General features: G+C 53.9%; 1 non-coding gene across 1 annotated transcript; it reads left to right on the forward strand.

Moving 5' to 3' along the window:
* Positions 1-678: 678 nt before the first annotated feature.
* TRNAS-GCU (transfer RNA serine (anticodon GCU)) lies at positions 679-760 on the forward strand. The gene has a single exon. It is a non-coding gene; the product is annotated as a tRNA-Ser (tRNA).
* Positions 761-6,391: the final 5,631 nt, after the last annotated feature.

The raw sequence follows: 6,391 nt of genomic DNA on the forward strand, positions 1-6,391 counted from the left end.
CAGGGGACCAGCACAGCGGTTTACGCTCTCTGCAGCACCACAGCTCTGGCAGGTGAAAAGGGGAGTTGTGTGCAGTGGGGACAGTGCCCCTCAGCTCCCTCATTGCTCCTGACTGTTAGCTGTGCTGGGAGAGAAGCAGCCTGTGATGAGAGCCTGGGTGAGCACCAGGGGGAACAGCACAGGAGAAGCCACAGGCAAGCCTGAGGCACCTGCTCTGTCCTGGTTCAAAGTCCAGCAGTCAAGTGTGAGTGACCCCTGTCCTTAGGAGCTGGTGGTATGCTTCCAGAATGTGAGGGGAAGGTGGCTGGTGACAAATTAACCTCCAAGTCAGGCTCAACTCCTTTGCGGGCACTGAGCCACGCTGGGGCCGCTGTCCCGTGTTCCTTCCCAGGAAGAAGCGTGGAGCTCTGCTCTCCAGACGTTTGCTGATGTGAATGCTGGGACCTATTGGCCAGAGGTCCCCAGAGCTCAGCCCAGCTCTCGGGAGAGTGGACCCGTCCCAAGAGGCAAAAGCTGTAGGCTGGCTCCTTCTCTCCCATGGCAAACAGTGTAAGAAGGTGTAAGCGTCGGGAGCAGGGGCAGGAGCTGGAGCTGGAGCGGGAACAAGAGCAGCAGGAGCAGCAAGATCAGGAGCGGTGGCAGCGGCAGCGGCAGCGGCAGCAGCAGCAGCAGCATGCGGACGAGGTGGCCGAGTGGTCAAGGCGATGGACTGCTAATCCATTGTGCTCTGCACGCGTGGGTTCGAATCCCATCCTCGTCGGTCAGCCCAACAGTGGTCAAAGTCGATGAGTGTGAGGAGCTCGATGTGTGCCCCCCAAGGAAGCCTCTGTTTTGAGATGAGAGCTGACTGAATGGAACTAGCAAGCTTTTGAGGTGTCTCAGGACACACCTTCAACCTCTTCTGTCTCCACATAGGCGAGAGGAACAGGAAAGGAAAGAAGCAAGCGCTGGGGAACTCACAGGACCGTCAGCCTCCCCTCAGTCCCTGGGACGATGATGGAGCAAAACATCCTGGAAGTAGTTTCTGAAACTAGCGTCGTCATCTAAACACAGCCGGCAGCCAGGCACCACGCAGACACTCACTCACCCTCCCCTGCCCAGGGGATGGAGGAGAAACTGGAGGGGTAAAAGTAAGGAGACTTGCAGGTTTAATAGTTGGGGAAAAAAAGAAAAAAAAAAAAAAAGACTCCTAATACTACTACTGATATTAGGAAATACAAACAGGTAATGCACAATGCAATTGCTCACCACCCACTGACTGACACCTGGCCCGTCTCGGCTGGGTTCGGCTTGGCTGCAGTCTCACTCTCTGCACTTTTCCCCGCTGTCCACGTGGCGCCCATAACCTCTTGCCCTGTCGGCTCCCATGGTCGCAATCCCGAAAGCGAGAGAACCCTCCTCCTTCCCGGCCGCCCCTCCTTTACATACTGAGCAAGGCTTCACATGATATGGAATATTCCATTTACCAATCCGGGTCCAGCATTCTGGCTGTGCTCCACCCAAAGCTCAAGAAAAATTAACTCTATCCCAGCTGAAACCAGGACAGTCTCCACCTCTTATTCCATACCACTTGCATTATGCTCAGGTTCCCAGTACATCCTAAAGTAACCAGCATCCCTTTCCCTGGTCTCAGATGTCTACACACAGACATCGCTCTCTTAGTCTATGGGCCATCCTTCCAAAACGTGTACTGAGTTCATTCATGTGGCAGGAGGGTGGCGTGTAGTCTGCGAGAGTTGGAGCTCATAGCTGATGTGTCTGGCGCGGGCCATGCTCACAGTCTGCGTGTGGGTCGATCTCGAGGATGTCGCTGGGCACCAGTTGCTGAAATCAGGCCTGACTCTATCAAAGTTCATCTCTTTTTTTTTTATTAATGTGATGCCATCAGTATCATATGTATCAACCATAGCGATGACGCTATGCAATAACAGGGTTATTCGACAGTTAACATCGTACAGTTCAGTTCATCGTCTGTTTTCACATAAAACCCGATCCCCTTGAGGCACACATTGGACTTCCCCGTCCTTCCACATTAGCCACCATGTGCACCCTTGGGCAAAACTAATCCCACGCACGGGTTTACCCTTAGCCGAAGCAGGAATAACCCAGACCGTCTGCCCAGGCATGTTTTTAATGCACACTGCAGGGGCTTTATCCCCATCTACAGTACAAAGAAGGTTTGACTGAGCAGGGCCAGACTGGTTGGCAGATCCTCTAGTACTGACTAACCAGGTGGATTTTGCTAAGTGCATGTACCAGTGTTTGAAAATTCCACCCCCCCATTGCTCTCTGTAGTTTTTAGCAACCCACTGCACCGCTCAGTTTTCCCAGAGGCTGGTGCAGGACAGGGGATGTGATACACCCACCCAATGCCATGCTCTTTGGGCTAAGTGTCTATGAAGATTAGTTTGGAAATGAGTCCCATTATCTGATGCAGTTCTCTCTGGGGTGCCATGCCACCACAAGACTTGCTTCTCAAGGCCTAAAATAGTGTTCCGGGCAGCGGTGTGGGGCACGGCACACGTTTACAACCGTCCGGTGGCTGCTTCCACCGTTGCGAGCACATAGCCTTTGCCACGCTGAGTTTGTGTGAGCGGGATACAATCAATCTGCCAGGCCAACCCGTATTTAGATTTTAGCCATCATCCCCCATGCCAAAGGGGTTTTAACTGTTTGGCTTGCTTGACTGCACACGTCTCACACCGTGAATGGAAAACCTGTGCAGTGCTGTCCATGGTTAAGATTTCCCTCGGTCACGAGCCCATCTATACGTTGCATCCCTTCCCTGAGGGCCTGAGGAGTCATGGGCCTGGTGAGCCATAAATTTTTCATCCTTGCTTTGCCAGTCCAGATCCACTTGAGCCACCTTAATCTTAGCAGCTTGTTCCACCTGTTGGTCGTTCTGTTGTTCTTCAGTGGCCCGGCTCTTGGGTACGTGAACACCCACACCACGTACTTTCACCACCAAGTTCTCCACCCCAGCAGCAATATCTCACCATCATTCAGCAGCCCAGCACCGGCAGTCGGGGTGCCAGGAGGAGCTGTGCTTCAGTGCCAACCACTTCTGAAGCAGCTCGAACCCCTTTGCATGCTGCCAATATCTCTTTTCCAGTTGGAGGATAGCGGGCTTCAGATCCTCTATATCCCCAACTCTAAATCCCCAGGGGTCAACCCCCACTCGAATCGGGCCCTGGTGCTCTCTGCCCGAGGCTCCAGGTAAGGCCATTCTTCCCGGCTGTGGCGTAGAGCACATTCTTGACATCTTGTCCTGTTCAAAATGGCCCAAGGGCTACTGCATGAACTGTTTCCCCTTTAATTTGTTCTGAGTCTTGTTGTTGCTCAGGATCCCATTTAAAATAATTCTTTTTCCGGGTCACGTGATAGAGAGGCCTTACGGTCTGACTGCGATTTGGAATACGCAGTCTCTAGAAACCCACTACGCCTAAGAAAGCTTGCGTTTCCTTTTTATCTGTCGGTGGGCACATAACCGCTACTTTATCAGCCACCTCCATCGGAATCTGACAATGTCCATCTTGCCATTTCATTCCTGAAAACTGAATCTCCTGTGCAGGTCCCTTGGCCTTACCCCGCTCTATGGCAAAACCAGCTCTCAGAAGGGTTTGGACTATTTCCTCCCCTTTCTCAAAAACTTCTTCTGCTGTACTACCCCATGCAATGATGTCATCAAGGCATTGCAGGTATTTTGGGGCTTCACCCTCTTCCAGTGCAGGCTGGATCAGTCCATGGCAAATGGTGGAGCTGTGATTCTGCCCCTGGGGCAGCTGACTGGCAGGTGCATTGGACACCCCTCCAGGTGAAAGCAAGCTGTGGCCTTCACTCTGCTGACAGAGGGATGGAGAAGAACGCTTTAGCAATACCAGTCGTGGCCTACACTTGGCTGCCTTCGACTCTAGTTTGTATTGAAGCTCTAGCATATCTGGCATGGCAGCGCTCAGCGGTGGCATGACTTCATTCAGGCCACAATAGTCTAGTGTCAGTCTCCACTCTCCATTAGACTTTCACTCTGGCCATATGAGGCTGTTAAAGGGGGAGCGAGTCTTGTTGATCACTCCTTGGCTCTCTAGGTTATGGACAGGAGTTATGGAGTCTCGGTTGGTGCGATACCGTTGTCGGCGCACTGTTGTAGGAGCGATTGGCACCCGATGTTCTTTGACCCTCAGCAATCCCACAACAGAGGGGTCCTCTGAAAGACTCGGCAACGCAGACAGCTGTTTGACTTCCTCTGTCTCCAAGGCAGCTATACCGAAAGCCCACCGATACCCTTTTTGGTCCTTAAAATACCCTCTTCTGAGATAATCTATACCAAGAACGCGTGTAGCTTCTGGGACAGTCACAGTGGGGTGCTTTTGCCACTCATTCGCAGTTAGGCTCACCTTTGCCTCCAACACAATCAGCTCTTGAGACCCCTCCTGACATACCAGTGGGTATGCCCCTTTAAAATGGGATGGCATCAGGGTGCATTGGGCACCAGTGCCCACTAGAGCCTTATACTGCTGGCGGTCAGATGTGCCAGGCCATCGAATCCACACGGGCCAATAAACTCAATTGTTCCTGTCCTCCACCTGGCTGGAGGTAAGGCCCCTCTAACGTTTGTCATGGTATACACTACCGACGAATGGGTTAGAGCTGGAGCAGGAGCAGGAACAGGAGCAGCAAGAGCAGGTGCAGCAAGAGCAGGCGCAGCAAGAGCAGGAGCAGTGGCAGCACCAGTGGCAGCGGCAGCGGCAGGAGCAGCAGGAAGAGCAGGACAAGCAGCAGCAGGAGCGGTGGCAGCGGCAGCCAAGTGCTCCAGCAGGGTCAACTTGAACTGGTTGCTTAGGACATCGTCCCACTGGGTTTTGAGTATCTCCAAGGACAGGGACTCCACAACCTCTCCGGGCAACCTGGTCTGCTGTTTGACCCCCCTTGCCTTGAGCTGGGACTTCATGTGTTTCAATTTGTGCCCACTGCCTCTTGCGCTGCCAGTTGATACTGCTGAGAAGAGAGTCTGCCTCCCTCTTCATGCCCTTCCATCAGGTATGGGAAGAACCCCAGCTCCCACAGCCTCCCCCCAAACTTCAGACACACCAAGCCCTTGACCGGCTTTGTGACAAAGCAGGGAAGACCCTGTGTGGAGGCAGGAGTAGCCAGCAGCCAGCCATGCCACCAAGGGATGTGCTGTCCTGCATGGTCAGGAGCAACTTGGCAGTGGTCAGGGGACAGGAATGATCCTGCATGGTTATGAAAGACACAGAGGTGGCCGGAGCCTCTTCCTGCCCACACAGCCACCCCTCCCTTACACACTCTTGCACTTCTGCCTCTCTGGCCACCTGCCTCCCTCTCCCAATCCCTGGACATCTCCTTGGGATATCTCTTCTCCACGATCGTGGACACCTTGCTCTTCCCACCCTGCTCTCCTCTGGGTGCACTTCCCAGTAGTTTTGCACTTCCAAGTATGCCTCGTGGCTCCTGGAGATCAGCCCCTGTGAGCAGCGTGCCTGGACACGGCAGCATGCAAACAAGATGTGAGGAGAAGAGCCTGGGGTTTGGCCAAGGGGCACAGAGCTCAGAATGCTGCTGACCCCACCCCTCTACCCATGCCCCCACCAGCCCCACATATCCCTACGGCCTGGGAGGCAGGTAAAGGGGACCACTGCCCCCATTGCCAGCCCAGCTGGGTCTGAATCCAGAGGGAGAGTCTCTGGGAGATGAGAAAGGGGCTGGCTGCTGTGGAGAGCTCAGCTTCTTCATAGGCACCGTAATCTCACCTGGATCCATCTCAGCCTCAGAGAAGAGAAGCAGAGCAGAACTCTTGCTCATCGACAGGGGAGCTTGGCGGTTTGGAGAGCCCAGAAGGATCCCTTTCTGTTCAGTGGCTGCTGAACACAGGAGCCCAGCAGAGTTCAGACTCAGGCTGCCGCAGCTCCATGGCCCCTGGCCCAGCCATCAGCGAGGCTGAGCATGCTTCCCAGGAGGCACACACACGCACAAATCCATGTGTACGACCCATCTAACACATGGCCAACCACACCGATCAACCCAGGCAGAAACACTCAGCGCTCAACAAAGGACACCGAGAGCCTCGTCCAGGTCCCCCTTCTGGCTGATCACCATGAAGACTGTGAGTGGGACAAAATTACACACTTGTACAATGCGGATCACTCCAGCATCTGGGCTGAGACACCCTGTCCACCCTGTAGCTGGTCCCTGGCTCCGGTGGGCCTGGTGATGTGGTTTAACCTGAGACGGCAACTAAGCACCACACAGCCGCTCACTCACTGCCCGCACTAGTGGGATGGGTGAGAGGCTTGGAAGGGTAAAAGTCCCGGCTTGAGATAAAGACAGATTAATAGTTAAAGCAAAAGACACGTATGCAAGCAGAGCAAAAGAA

Source organism: Athene noctua, chromosome 18 (genome assembly GCF_965140245.1).
Source record: "Athene noctua chromosome 18, bAthNoc1.hap1.1, whole genome shotgun sequence".
NCBI lineage: Eukaryota > Metazoa > Chordata > Aves > Strigiformes > Strigidae > Athene > Athene noctua.